Source organism: Somniosus microcephalus, chromosome 4 (genome assembly GCF_052327205.1).
Source record: "Somniosus microcephalus isolate GS21.2 chromosome 4, FLI_Smic_1.0, whole genome shotgun sequence".
Taxonomy (NCBI): Eukaryota; Metazoa; Chordata; class Chondrichthyes; order Squaliformes; family Somniosidae; genus Somniosus; species Somniosus microcephalus.
The window spans coordinates 1,386,858-1,401,711 of record NC_140990.1 but is presented as its reverse complement, the minus strand read 5'-3'; the positions used below and the strand labels follow the sequence as shown (position 1 = coordinate 1,401,711).

Here is a 14,854-nt window from a genome sequence, read left to right as displayed (position 1 = left end):
CGAGTAGGTCTAGTTGTTGCTGTAATCCCTGTTCTGTGGGAGACAGCAGAACCAGGTCGTCCGCATAGAACAGGGATTTCACTTCTCCATCAAGGAGACGGAGACCTGGTGACTCGCTTTGCTCCAGCATGTCTGCTAATTCATTTATGTATATGTTGAACAGGGTCGGGCTCAAATTGCAGCCCTATCGGACGCCTCTTCTCTGGGTGAAGAAATCGGTGCGTTTGTCTCCAATTTTGATCCCGCATTTGTTTTTCAGATACATTGATTTAATAAGGTCATAGACTTTGCCCCCTATTCCACACTGAAGAAGTTTATAATAGAGCCCTTCGTGCCATATAGAGTCAAAGGCTTTCTTGAAGTCGATGAAACAGGCGAATATTTTCCCATTTTTTGTTTGGTGTATATGTTTTTCAATGAGGGTGTGAAGGGTATAGATATGGTCGGCGGTGCGGTGTTTTGGAAGAAAGCCTATTTGGTTTTTTCTGAGGATATTATGTTTGTTAAGAAAATCAAGTAATCTACTATTTAGAATACTGCAGAATAACTTCCCTAGACAACTGTTGACACAGATGCCGCGGTAGTTATTTGGGTCTGATTTGTTTCCACTTTTATATATGGGGGAGATTAGTCCTTGGCACCAGATATCGGGAAAACAGCCTGAACGTAATATGATGTTGAATAATTTGAGTGCCGCACCCTGCATCTCCATATTGCTGAACTTTAGCATTTCATTTTTGATGTTGTCTGGGCCACAGGCTTTCTTTAGGTAGAGAGATTTTGTTTTTGTGGCCAGTTCTTTCCATGTGATTGGGGAGTCTAGAGGGTTTTGGTTGTCTTTAATTGTTGCTTCTAATGTGTGGAGTTTTTCTGTGACCTGATGTTGACTTGGGTTTGTTTCGTTTATTGGGATGTCTTTGTAGAGGTTTTCAAAATGTGCTCTCCAGATGTCGCCATCTTGGATTGGTAATGCTTGCAATTGTGTTGTACTCAGGTTATTCCACATTTCCCAGAATTGTTTTGGATTGGTGGAGTTTTCAATTTCTTCGAGTATTTTGTGGGTATAGTTTTGTGTTTTGTTCCTAATGGTGTGTTTATATCTTTTGAGGGTTTCATTGTATCTAGTACGTAGGTCCGGATTGTTTGGTTGCCGATGCTTTTGGTTTGATATTTTTCTCAGGTCTTTTCTGGCATTTTTGCATTCGTGGTCAAACCATTTCTTATTTTTATTTTGTCTTTTGTGACTCTTCCTCTTCTGTTTCACGAGGTCGGCTTTTACAGCTGCCTCATGGAAGATCATATTTATATCCTCTATGGCCATGTTTACACCATCTCTGGTGATCTCATATAGATTTTCTTTAAATTTTGAAATTTTACTTGTGAGATCAGGTGAATTTAGTGCTGTGATGAATTTATCTCCACTGTCTGGGGCCCATCTGTATGTCTGGTTTATTTTATGTAGCTTACTGGGTTCCTTTCTTGTGTCTGTAGTTTGGGCAGAAAGTTTAAGGTACACATTTATTTGGTTATGGTCTGAGAGGGGTGATTGCTGCCTGACAGTGAATGCGTTGATATCGCAGGGGTCCAGGTCAGTGATTGTATAATCCACCACACTAGACCCAAGAGTTGAGGAATATGTGAGTCTCCCTAAGGAGTCCCCTCTGAACCTACCGTTAACTATGTACAGGCCTAAGGCTCGGCAGAGTTGCACTACCTCCCTACCGCTTTTATTTATTTCACAATCGAGATTGTTTCGGTTTGCGATGGCTGGTGTGACACAGAGAGGGGTCTGGCCAAACACATGGTTGTTGCCATGTGGGTCTATGAAGTCAGGTTCACATCCTGTCCTTGCATTTAGGTCCCCACATAGGAGCACCTTTCCTTGGGCCTGGAAATGGCTGATTTCCATGTGGAGAGTGTCAAATATCTCCTCTTCAAAATATGGCGATTCTATTGGAGGTATGTAGATCGCACATAAGTAAACATCGTTTTTTGCTATTCCTATATTTTTATCTAATTTTAGCCATACGTGCGATTTTCCCTGTTTTATCGGTGAGATGTGTTTGTTCAGTTCTCCTTTATACCACACCAGGATTCCCCCGGAGGTTCTGCCCTTGCGTGTCTTAGTGTTCTTTACTGAGGGCACAATGATTTCATGGTACATTGGAGGACAGTGGGTCGGCATGTCCTTTTGGCACCATGTTTCTGTTAACACAATTATATCAATGTCTTTTATAGCTTTTAGGAATTCAGGGTCTGTACTCTTCATCCCAAAAGTTGAGGAGCGGAGGCCCTGGATATTCCAGCAGCTTATGTGGAAAGAACGCATTTATATAGTTCAATAAAACGAAATAAAATGGACCTATTTTGTGGGATGCGTGTGGAAACACTATTTTCTATAATGCTAAATGATGATTTAGTATAAATTTCATGAGGCATGCACATATATCTATCTAATAATAGTAATAATACTGATAAGATAACAATAATGATAATGATAAATAACAATATTAATAATTTCTCCGGCTTTCTATCAGGCTGTTCAGCATCGTCATGATCTTTCTCAGTTCTTGGTCTACAGTCTGTGGTCTAGAGGTGGGTCTTGGGTCAGGTATAAAAGCACGGTTCTGTTGTTGGTTTTGTAAAGGGGGGTGGGTGACATTGGTGGTCCTGTTTGGGTTACGGCTCCCAATGGTAGAGGGGGTGGGAGGGCTGCGTCTTTTGGCAGTGTTTATGAGGTTTCTTGTGAAGACCCACATCCGCTGTTTGAGTAGATGTATTTCGTCATAGAGGTCCCTTGTGTTGATGTTTGGATGATGGGCCAGGTAGACGTTGGGGAAGACAGAACATCTCGTGTCGATCTCCCTGTTGGCGTTGTGGATTATATAGGCTGGGGTGTCCTTTCTGGGCAGTAGTGTGGAGATCACGATCCGCGCCTCGGGGAATTCCTTGCTGGCCTTTTCCACCATCCTGCTCACCGCCCTAGCAGTGCCTTCCTGTAGGGTGCGTAGGTCGTTTGTGCCTGTGTGGATCACAAGCCATTTGGGGCTTCCAAGGGATTCTTTGTTCAGGATCTTCATTGCATGGTCTGTGTTGCTGCACCATTTTTTCAGGACTTGATGACCTGGGAACAGCCTCTGGGGGTCCAGAAACTTTCCGTTGGAGTCGGTCAGCAGGACCGCCTGAGGGGCTGGTTTTTCAGACTGGGTAGCAGTAGTCTGGGCAGGACTCGACTGATGGCTGGTTGTTGGCTGGGTTTCTGGGATATGTTGTGTGGCAGGAGCAGGGTTTGAGGCTTTCGGTGTGTCCTCGTGTGGGGGGGCATCTGACGGGTTCTGTGTCCCTGTGTGTGAGGACTGGGTAGCGGTAGTCTGGGCAGGACTCGACTGAGGGCTGGTTGTTGGCTGGGTTTCTGGGATAAGCTGTGTGGCAGGAGCGGGGTTTGTGGCTTTCGGTGTGTCCTCATGTGGGGTGGCATCCGACGGGTTCTGTGTCCTTGTGTGTGTTGTTTTTTGGACCTTAAGAGGTTTGTGTTGCCTGCTGAGCCTTTCTACGGCCTCCATCGTTTTGTTTAGCTGGGTATGGAGTTCTTTGATCTTATTTATTTGTTCCTCTACGGTCTTTCTCAGCTTGTGGATGGTGGACTCGTTTTCCGTTTTCAGCTGTTTGAGTTCCTCCGTCCAGTTCTTGGTCTGTGTTTCTCTGTATTCGTTGAATTCGAGTTCTAGTTTGGACAGACTCTCTTTCAGCAGTTTGTTTGCGTTGAGAGGTGTGGGACGGGTGGAGATGGTCAGGGAGGTGTGTGTCTCTGCTGGACTCTCTTCTTCTTCCTCCGCTTGGCTCTCATCATCCTCTGTTCGACTCTCTTTTGCCTCCTGTCCATTGGTCCTATTTGTGTCTGCCTTAGTTTTCAACTGGGGGAATTCCTTTTCGAAGGAGTCCAGATTTTCTACATTCCCCTGTATCATGATCTTTCCTTTTTTGTTGTAGTAGCTTATGGTTAGCAGGGGGTCATCTTTATCTAGATTTCCATCTTTACATATTTTCAGTCTGCCTCCACTGCCAATACCTTCGCTGGAGACGTATGCGTAGTATTTTTGTAAAGTCTCCTTCCATGAGGGAACGGAGTCGGTGTAGAATATGAGGTTGTTCTTCGTCTTAATCCCTTTGTGTGTGGTATAGTCAACGTAGAGGACCTCTGGGTTACTTTTTAGTGTTATGTCCTTGTGTTTTTCCTTTGCTTTATTTTTTGTGCATTGCTCAGGATATTTCATTTCCCTGCTCATTGTCGTCGTTTGTTTTGTCTCAGGTAGATAACTTTTTTTCTCTTTTTTGTGTCGTGTTCCACCTTATCCCACTTTTAGGTCCAAAATTGAGAGTTTTTCAGGGGTTCATCTTTGATATAGCTGCTCTTAAAAGTTTCTCTCTCTCTCTCTCACAGGTTCCTGGTTCGGGTTGTTTATCGTTTCTCTCGGGTTTCTATTCCTTTTTTCTCGCGGGTTTGTTGTTCTTTTTCTAGGTTAATTAAATTTAGGTAGATCTAGGTAAAGCTTTTTTCCTCCGGACCCGGAGTTTTCCTCTCTCTCCTCGCGTCGGTCTCAGGCTGTTTCTGCTCTGGTCCCAGCCCCTCGGCTCGGCTGTGCAGTCCCGTCCCGTCCCGGCCCGGTGTTTGTCCGAGTTTCTCCGACCCCGGAGTTTCTCGGGTTTCAGGCCCCGGGCTTGCTCTCTCTCCGGGCTTCTGCCCTGGTCCCAGCCCCTCGGCTCGGCTGTGCAGTCCCCGCCCGGCCCGGTGTTTGTCCGAGTTTCTCCGACCCTGGAGTTTCTCGGGTTTCAGGCCCCGGGCTTGCTCGCTCTCCAGGCCCGACAGTCCCGACCCGATCCGGCACCCCTACCTCTCCACTCGCCTCTTTGACTGGCTCGGGCCGCTCCTCCCGGTCTGGGTCTAATCCTATTGCTGCTCGCTCTCCTTCTCTCCGGTGCCTCGCTCGGCCCGGTTCCTCGGGCCTTTCTCCGGCTTCAGGCTCCGTGGGGCGTGGAGGAGGGAGAGAGTGACAGAGAGAAAGAGATTAACAGGGTTACGGACAAAAAGCGGGGGGTGGGACTGAGCACGACTGCTCTTTCACAGAGACAGCACAGGCACGGCGGGCCGAATGGCCTCCTTCTGTGCTGTAAGTTTATATGAATCTATGACACTCAGAAAAGCTTATTAAATATGTGACTTACACATAAACATAGAGAGCAGGCACACATGTCTGTGTGTGTGTGTGTTCGAGTCTTTGTCTCAATCGCTGCATAACTACTTCCTCTACCAGGTCCTTGATAGTATAGTGGTGAGGATTCAATTCCCCGACAGGTTCTCTCTGTCTCTCTCTCTGTGTCTCACTCACTATTTCCCGCTCTCTCTCTGTCTGTGTCTCTCTCTCTGCCTCTCCCCGTGTCTCTCTCGCTGTTTGTTTCCCTCTCCCTGCTCACTCCTCCCTCTGGGTCTGGTGAATGAGCCCAGGTCTGTCCACAGCGCCATTCTTGCTCTGAGCTTCTGCAGAGAACGCCCAGCAGTGACTTTGGTCAGTTTAGTGGAGTATCCTTGCCTGGTGAGCGGGGTTCTGCGATGGGGCGAAATGCGCCTTTAAGATGTGAAATACTAATTAAATTGGTTCGTGTTAAAAAGCGAGGGAGGAACATGGAAGAGTAAATAAATGCGAGAGGAGATTGTCTCTTTGAGAATGTTCTTGAGCGGAGACTGTTCAGGGGCTGAGTGCTATTTTGCTCCAGAGCGATGGATGATTGCGATTTTATGTGAGCAACATTGAACTTATCACCTACGCAGTAGCCGTGGCCGAGTGGTTAAGGCTGACGGACTAAAAATCCATTGGGGTTTCCCCGCGCAGGTTCGAATCCAGCCGACTACGGTTCCAGGATTTTTCTTTTTAAAATATAACCAAATTCCTGGAGAACTAATCCTGAATGAGACGATATTAAATCCCACAACTTTGAACACCTCGAGATTTTTCTCGTTTTCATTGATCTGCAAGTGTTCACGAAATTTACGGTCAGAAATAAAACAAAAATTACTGACAGTGTTTCTCTCTACCTGTCTGTCTCTCTCGATGTCTAAGTCACTCTATGTGTGTGTCTGTCTGTGCACATGTGTGTCTGTATGTGTGTGTCTGCCGGTCACTCGGGTAACAAGCGGGGATACTTTCCTCAACCTTCACCTCCTTTCTGAAGTGTGGTTCCCCAGAATTGGACACAATACTCCAGCTGGGGTCGAACCAGTCGTTTATTTAGGTTTGGCAAAACTTCCTGGTTTGTGTACTCTGTGCCTCTATTTATAATGCCCAGGATCGCATCTTCTTTATTAACTGCTTTGTTAACCTGTCCTGTCACCGAGGAAATCTCTGCTCTGCTCAACTCTGTGGCAGGGTGGGGCTTGATGCCCCGATTCTCACAGAGACAGTCCACACGTATTCAGACAACACCAGAGTGGCTGAGTGTTTAAAGTGTTGGACTTAAGATTCGATGGGTTTATACCCACGTTGGTTCAAACCCCACTCCAGGTAACTCTTTCATTTACGATCCATTTCCTTTCATCCTGCTCAGTGACACTCGTTTGTCATCTGCAGAATCTCCATCAAACAAACAATGAGATTTTTATAGATACGGAAAGAAAGATTTCATATTTATATGTCATTCTTAGAGTGCTATTTTGGCATCTGCTGAATCTGCATTGTCGCTCACTCTCAACTAACAAAGAGAAGTAATCGTAAAATGTTTTTATATTTTTCAGTCTCCACCTCTGTCTCACTATCTGTCACTCTGTCTCCCTCTCATTCTCTCACTCTCTTTCTGTCTCTCTCTGTTACACATTTGTCATACGCCTCCGTTTCTCTCTCTCTCTCTCTGTCCTATCTCTTGTTGATCACTCCTCCCTGTGGGGCTGGTAAATGAGCCCAGGTCTGTTCAGAGCGCCATTCTTGCTCTGCGATTCTGCACAGTAACGCCATCCATCAGTTCCTCATCAGATATAGTGAACAATCCCCAACTGCTACTCCCGAGGTCTGCTTTCAATTCCGCGATGGAGTGGAAGCATTTTTAAGATGTCAAACTGTATTTATATTTCCTGGTGTAGCTTTATGTTAAAAAGCTACAGTAAGAAACAGAAGGGTAAAAAAATGCGAGAGGAGATTGTCTCTTTGAGAATTTTCTTGAGCGGAGACTGTTCAGGGACTGAGTGCTGTTTTGCTGCAGTGCGAGGGATGATTGCGGTTTTATCTGAGAAACAGTTAAAATTTCACAGACTCAGTCGTCGTGGCCGAGCAGTTAAGACGATTGACTACAAATCCATTGGGGTCTACCCCGACAGGTTCGAATCCTGCCGACTACGAGTTCCAGCAGCTTTCATTTCAAAATAAAATCAAATCCCTGGGGAACTAATCCTGAGTTGGGCGGAATTAAATCCAACACTTCGAAGTTTTTCACTTTTTCATTGTGCAAGTATTCAAGAAATATACGGTCGGAAATAGAACAACAATCAGACAAATCAGGGTTTAAACTAATTTGGCAGGGGTCCATCCTTTCCTGATATGTATACCCTCGCATTTCTGGTGTCAGCCTTGTAAATCTTCTCTGTACCCTCTCTGTGTCTGTCTGTGTCTGTGTGTCTCTGTGTGTGTCTATATGTCTCTGTGTGTCTCTCGCTGCTCTGCTCAAATCTGTGGCAAGGTGGAGCTTGAAGGCTCGATTCTCTTAGAGACAGTCTACAAACATCCCCAGCACCAGAATGGCCGAGTGGTTAAGGCGTTGGGCTTAAGATCCAATGGGTTTATACCCGCGTGGGTTTCAAGCCCCCCTCCTGGTAACTCTTTAATTTAAGATCCATTTCCTTTCATCCTGCTCAGCGACACTCGCTTGTCAACAGCTGATTCTCCAACAAACAATGAGATGTTTATCGATACGAAAGAAAGATCTCATATGTAATCCTTCAAATCCTATTTTGGCATCTGCTGAATCTGCATTTTTCTCTCTGTCTGTCCCTCTCTGTCTTTCTCTGTCTCTCTGTCTGTCACTCTGTCTGTCTCTCTCTGTCTTTCACTCTCTGTCTGTTTCTCTGTCTGTGTTTCTCTGTCTGTTTCTCTCTGACTGCCTCTCTCTGTGTCCCTGTGTCTCTCTCTCTGTTTCTCTGTCTGTCTCTGTCGTTCTCATTTGTCCAGTTTTGTTCACAGCTCGATTCTTGCTCTGAACGACTCTGCACGTGTTAATTCCTCATTAGTATAATGGTGAGTGTCCTTGCTTATTATTTGAAAGGCTGGGGTTCAATTCGCCGATGGAGCGGGCAATTTTTATCAACCCCAATTTTAAACATTTATAAAGCTTCTTAAAATCATTCTCTTCAGAACAGAAAAAATCCACTTTTGGATTTGAGACTAGATTCTTGGTGCCCACCTGGTGTAGAGATGTGAACCATTACGTTTCTCACTGGGCAGCATTTCAAAATTAAACAAACTCCCAGTCGGTTTAATCATCAATTACAAGGCTTAAAGTTCCATGGAATGTAACAGCTCGACATTTCAACTGATCTGCAAGAGTTGACGAAATCTACGACAAGAATCTCACTATCTGTCACTCTGTCTCCCTCTCATTCTCTCACTCTCTTTCTGTCTCTCTCTGTTACACATTTGTCATACGCCTCCGTTTCTCTCTCTCTCTCTCTCTCTCTGTCCTTCCCTTGTTGATCATTCCTCCCTCTGGGGCTGGAGAATGAGCCCAGGTCTGTTCAGAGCGCCATTCTTGCTCTGCGATTCTGCACAGTAACGCCATCCATCAGTTCCTCGTCAGATATAGTGAACTATCCCCAACTGCAACTCCCGAGGTCGGCTTTCAATTCCGCGATGGAGTGGAAGCATTTTTAAGATGTCAAACTGTATTTATATTTCCTGGTGTAGCTTTATGTTAAAAAGCTACAGTGATAAACAGAATAGTAAAAAACATGCGAGAGGAGATTGTCTCTTGAAATTTCATGACACGAGACTGTTCAGGGACTGAGTGCTGTTTTGCTTCAGAGCGATGGATGACTGCAATTTTATCTGAGCAACATTTAAAGTCTTATAGACCTAGTAGTCGTGGCCGAGCGGTTAAGGCCATGAACTAGAAATCCGTTGGGGTTTCCCTGCACAGATTCGAATCCTGCCGACTACAGTTCCAGCACCACTCATTTTTTAATGTAACCAAATTCCTGGGGAACTAATCCTGAGTTGGGCGGAATTAAATCCAACACCTCGAAGTTTTTCACTTTTTCATTGTGCAAGTATGCACGAAATATACGGTCGCTAATAGAACAATAATCAGACAAATCAGGGTATAAACTAATTTGGCAGCGGTCCATACCTTCCTGATATATATACCCTCGCATTTCTGGTATCATCCTTGTAAATCCTCTCTGTGTCCGTGTGTCTGTCTGGTTCTGTGTGTCTCTGTGTGTGTCTCTGTGTCGGTCTGTGTGTCTCGCCATGTGTGTGTGTCTACCTGTGTGTCTCTCTGTGTTGGTCTGTGTGTGTCTCTCTGTGTCGGTCTGTGTTTCTCTCTGTGTCTGTGTGTCTGCCTGTGTGTCTCTCTGTGTTGGTCTGTGTGTCTGTGTGTTTATGTGTGTGTCGGTCTGTGTGTCTCTCTGTGTCGGTCTGTGTGTCTCTCTGTGTCTGTTTGTTTATGTGTGTGTCGGTCTGTGTGTCTCTCTCTGCTCTGCTCAACTCTGTGGCAGGTTGGTGCTTCAAGGCCCGATTCTCTCAGAGCCAGCGCGCGAATAATACCAGCACCAGGATGGCCGAGTGGTTAAGGCATTGGACTTAAAATCCATATGGGTTTATATCCACGTGGTTTCAAGCCCCACTACTGGTAACTCTTTAATTTAAGATCCATTTCTTTTCATCCTGCTCAGTGACACTCATTTGTCATCATTTGATTCTCCAACAAACTATGAGATGTTTATAGATATGGAAAGAAAGATCTCATATGTAATTCTTCAAGTCCTATTTTGGCATCTGCTGAATCTGCATTTTTCCCTCACTCTCTCTGTCACTCTCAACTAACAAAGAGAAGGGATCGTGAAATGTTTTTACATCTTTCAGTCCCCACCTCTCTCTGTCTCACTATCTGTGTCCCTCTCATTCTCTCACTCTCTTTTTCTCTCTCTCTCTGTTTCTCTCTGTCTCTCTCTCTGTCTGTCTCTCTGTCTGTCTCTCTCTTTGCCTATCTCTCACTGTATGGCTATCTGTCTGTTTCTTTCTGTCTCTCTCTCTCTGTATGGCTCTCTGTCTTTCTCTGTCTGTTTCTCTCCGTCTGTCTGTCTCTGTCTGTCTGTGTGTCTGTCTCTCTGTCTGTCTCTCTCTTTGTCTCTCTCTCTCTCTATCTCTCTCTGTATGGCTCTCTGTCGTTTTCTCTCTCTGTCTCTGTCTGTTTCTCTCTGTGTGTCTCTCTCTGTCTTTCTCTGACTGTCTCTCTGTCTGTCTCTGTCTCTCTTTGTCCCTGTCTTTCTCATTTGTCAAGTTCTGTTCACAGCTCGATTCTAGCAGCAGCCAGTATATCAGTTCCTCATTAGTATAGTGGTGAGTATCCCCGCCTGTCACAGTGGAGACCGGGATTCAATTTCCCGCTGGGGAGGGCGATTTCAACATCACAAATTTTAAACCTTTGGGCAACTCCTTAAAAACCTTCTTGGAAAAGTAAAACAGAAAAAAAGCCTACCAAAATAATTGTAAAAGATTTACTGGCACATGAGGAACTGTATAACAACTTCCTGCACCAGTTCCTCGTTAGTATAGAGCTCTCTCTCTCTCTCTGTTTCCCTCTCCCTTTTGTGTGGGGCGCGGAGGAGGGAGAGGGTGACAGAGAGAAAGAGATTAACAGGGTTACGGACAGAAAGCGGGGGGTGGGACTGAGCACGACTGTTCTTTCAAAGAGACAGCACAGGCACGGCGGGCCGAATGGCCTCCTTCGGTGCTGTAAGTGTCTATGAATCCATGGCACTCAGAAAAGCTTGGTAAATATGTGACATAAACATAGAGAGCAGGCACACATGTCTGTGTGTGTGTGTTCGAGTCTTTGTCTCAAACACTGTATAACTACTTCCTCTACCAGGTCCCTGATAGTATAGTGGCGAGGATTCAATTCCCCGACACGTTCTCTCTCTCTCTCTCTCTGTCTCATATTTAACTCTAATTCTTAAAGTGCTATTTTGGCATCTGCTGAATCTGCATTTTCTCAAGTGTCACTATTGACTAACAAGGAGAAAGAGAATTCGGACTCTACCCCTCTCTGTCACACTATCTGGTCTCTCTGTCTCCCTCTCATTCTCTCTCTTTGTCTCTCTCACTCTCTCTTTCTGTCTCTGTTACACATTTGTCATAAGCCTCCTTTTTTGTCTCTCTCTCTCTGTATCTATCATTGTCTCTCTCTTTATCTCTCTGAATATCTCTCTGCCTTTCTCTCTCTGTCTCTCGGTCTCACTATTTGTCCCTTTCTCTGTTTGTCCCGTCTCTCTCTCTTTCTCTCTCAGTCCAATTCTGTTCACAGCTCGATTCTTGCTCTGACAGATTTTATATTCGTCAGTTCCTCGTTAGTATAGTGGTGAGTATCCCCGCCTGTCACGCGGGAGACCGGGGTTCAATTCCCCGACGGGGAGGAAGATTTTATAATTTAAAATTTTGGCCAACTCCTCAAAACCTCCTTGGGAAAGTAGAATAGAAAAAACATCAACTAAAATAATTTTAAAAGATTTACTGCCATAACAACTTCCTGCACCAGTTCGTCGTTAGTATAGAGCTCTCTCTCTCTGGTTTCCAATTTCCAATTCCAATTAAAATGCTTTATTGGCATGAAAGTTTACAGAGAACCATATTGCCAAAGCTTACATAGCAAAAAGGTACAGTTTTCCAACATTCTGTAGGTGTCAATCGATTTGACATTTGTTGGGTACATACAATATTACTTTTAAACAATATTAATTTTAAACAGTCTTTGTACTTCATTTGGTACGTTCAATATTAATTTTAAACAGTCTTAATTTTAAACAGTCCTCAGGTTGTGACATGTTGTTACATATTTGGCCCCAAGGTATGGTCTGTCTCCTTCTCCTAGGACTAATCTCAATTTTGACAGATCATCCAATTCCTTGAAATCTGGGGTTGTTTGGCTTAGCTTGTTGAATAATATGTTTCTTGATGTGTTGAATTTTTCGCATTTTAGGAGGAAATGCATTTCTGTTTCAACCTCGCCAGCCAGACATTGATCGCATATTCTATTCTCTCTAGGCTGCCAGGATTTCTTGTATCTGCCTTTTTCAATTTCCAGTTGGTGGTCGCTTAGTCTGTACCTGGTGAGGGTCTGTCTCTGTTTTGTGTCTCTGATGGTCGTGAGGTAGTCTGCCAGTTTATATTCTCTTTTTAGGGCCTCTCTGTCTCATTCACTGTTCCCCAGTCTCTCTGTCTCATTCACTGTTCCCCAGTCTCTGTCTCATTCACTGTTCCCCAGTCTCTCTCTCTCTGTTTCCGTCTCAGTCTCTCTCTGTGTGCCTCTCTCCATCGCTCTTTGGTTCCCTCTCCTTGCTCACTCCTCCCTCTGGGGCTGGTGAATGAGCCCAGGTCTGTTCACAGCGCCATTCCTGCTCTGAGCTTCTGCAGAGAACACACAGCAGTGACTTTCGTCAATTCCTCATCAATTCAGTGCCCAATCGCCGCCTGTTGCACGGCTGACAGAGGTTCAATTCTGTGATGGGGAGAAATTAGTCTTTCCAGTGTAAAATAATTGTTATATTTCTTGGCGTAACTTAATGTTAAAAAGCGAGGGAGGAACATGGAAGAGTGAAACAATGCGAGGGGAGATTGTCTCTTTGGGAATTTTCTTGAGCGGAGACTGTTCAGGGACTGAGTGCTGTTTTGCTCCAGAGCGATGGATGATTGCGATTTTATCTGAGCAACATTTAACTCTTCATAGACCCAGTAGTCGTGGCCGAGTGGTTAAGGCGATGGAGTAGAAAACCATTGGGGTCTCCCCGCTCAGGTTCGAATCCTGCCGGCTACGGTTCCAGCATTTTTCATCCCATTTCATTTCAAAATGTAAACAAATCTCTGGAGAACTGATCCTCAGTTAGGCGGTTTTAAATCCCACAACTTTCAACACCTCGAGACTTTTCTCGTTTTCATTGATCTGCAAGTATTCACCAAATATACGGTCAGAAATAGAACAAAAATCAGACAAATTAGCGACAGTGTTTCTCTCTACCTGTCTGTCTCTCTCGATGTCTGAGTCACTCTATGTGTCTGTCTGTGTACATGTGTGGCTTTCTGTTTCTGTCTGTGTGTGTCTGCCGGTCACTCGGGTAACATGCGGGGATACTTTCCTCAGCCTTCATCTCCTTCTAAAAGTGTGGTTCCCCAGAATTGGACACAATACTCCAGCTGGGGCCGAACTAGTGTTTTATTTAGGTTTACCATAACTTCCTGGCTTGTGTACTCTGTGCCTCCATTGAAAAACCCCAGGATCACATCTGCTTTATTAACTGCTTTGTTAACCTGTCCTGCCACCGAGGGAATCTCTGCTCAACTCTGTGGCAGGGTGGGGCTTGAAGACCTGATTCTCACAGAGACAGTCCACGCCCATTAACAGCCCCAGGATGGTCGAGTTGTTAAGACCTTGGACTTAAAAGCCACTGGGTTTATGCCCACGTGGGTTCAAACCCCACTCCTGGTAACTCTTTAATTTAAGACCCATTTCGTTAAATTTTGCTCAGTGACACTCGTTTGTCATCTGCTGAATCTCCATCAAACAAACAATGAGATTTTTATAGATACGGAAAGAAAGATTTCATATTTATATGTAATTCTTGAAGTGGTCTTTCGGCATCTGCGGAATCTGCACTTTCGCTCACTCTCTGTCTCTCCCAACTAACAAAGAGAAGGAATCGTAAAATGTTTTTATATCCTTCAGTCTCCACCTCTCTCTCTCTCACTCTCTTTCTGTCTCTCTCTGTTACACATTTATCATACGCCTCCTTTTTTGTCTCTCTGTCTACTTGTTTTTCTCTGTCTGTCTCTGTCTCTCACTGTCTTTCTGTTTCTCTCTGTCTTTCTCTCTCTGTCTATCTGTGTCTTGCTCTGTCTGTCTCTCTCATTGTCCTCTCTATCTTTGTGTATCTTTGTGTCTCAGTCTTTCAGTCTGTGTGTGTCTCATTCTGTGCCTCTCTCTGTTTCTCTCTCTCTCTCTCTCCGTGTCTCTCTCGCTCTTTGTTTCCCTCTCCTTGCTCACTCCTCCCTCTGGGTCTGGTGAATGAGCCCAGGTCTGTTCACAGCGCCATTCTTGCTCTGCGCTTCTGCAGTGACTGCAAAGGAGTGTCTTCCGTCAGTTCCTCGTTAAATATAGTGAAGTATCCCCGCCTGTTACGTTGGAAGACGGGGTTTCAATTCCCCGTCGGGAATTAAGCATTTCTAAAATCTGCAATGATGTATCCTGGTGCAGCTTCAAGTAAAAAAGCTGCAGTGAAAAATTGAAGAGTAAAAATTGCGAGAGGGGATTGTCTCTTTGAAAACTTTCTTCAATATAAACTGTTTCGTGGCGAAGTGCTGTTTTGCTCCAGAGCGAGGGATGATTGCGATTTTATCTGAGCAACATTTAAAATCTCACAGACCCAGTAGTTGTGGCCGAGTGGTTAAGGCGATGGACTGGAAATCCATTGGGATCTACCCGCGCAGGTTCGAATTCTGCCAACTACGGTTCCAGCATTTTTCATCCCATTTCAAAATGTAACCAAATCCCTGGAGAACTAATCCTGAGTTAGGCGGAATTAAATCCCACATTTTTCGACTCC

At 44.9% G+C, this 14,854-nt stretch overlaps 4 non-coding genes across 4 annotated transcripts; all 4 read left to right on the top strand.

The window, feature by feature from the left end:
- The first annotated feature begins 5,826 nt into the window (after positions 1-5,826).
- Positions 5,827-5,909, top strand: trnaf-aaa (transfer RNA phenylalanine (anticodon AAA)). The gene has a single exon. It is a non-coding gene; the product is annotated as a tRNA-Phe (tRNA).
- Positions 5,910-7,774: 1,865 nt separating this feature from the next.
- On the top strand, positions 7,775-7,858 carry trnal-uaa (transfer RNA leucine (anticodon UAA)). The gene has a single exon. It is a non-coding gene; the product is annotated as a tRNA-Leu (tRNA).
- Positions 7,859-11,602: 3,744 nt separating this feature from the next.
- Positions 11,603-11,674, top strand: trnad-guc (transfer RNA aspartic acid (anticodon GUC)). The gene has a single exon. It is a non-coding gene; the product is annotated as a tRNA-Asp (tRNA).
- A 3,003-nt stretch (positions 11,675-14,677) lies between these two features.
- trnas-gga (transfer RNA serine (anticodon GGA)) lies at positions 14,678-14,759 on the top strand. The gene has a single exon. It is a non-coding gene; the product is annotated as a tRNA-Ser (tRNA).
- Positions 14,760-14,854: the final 95 nt, after the last annotated feature.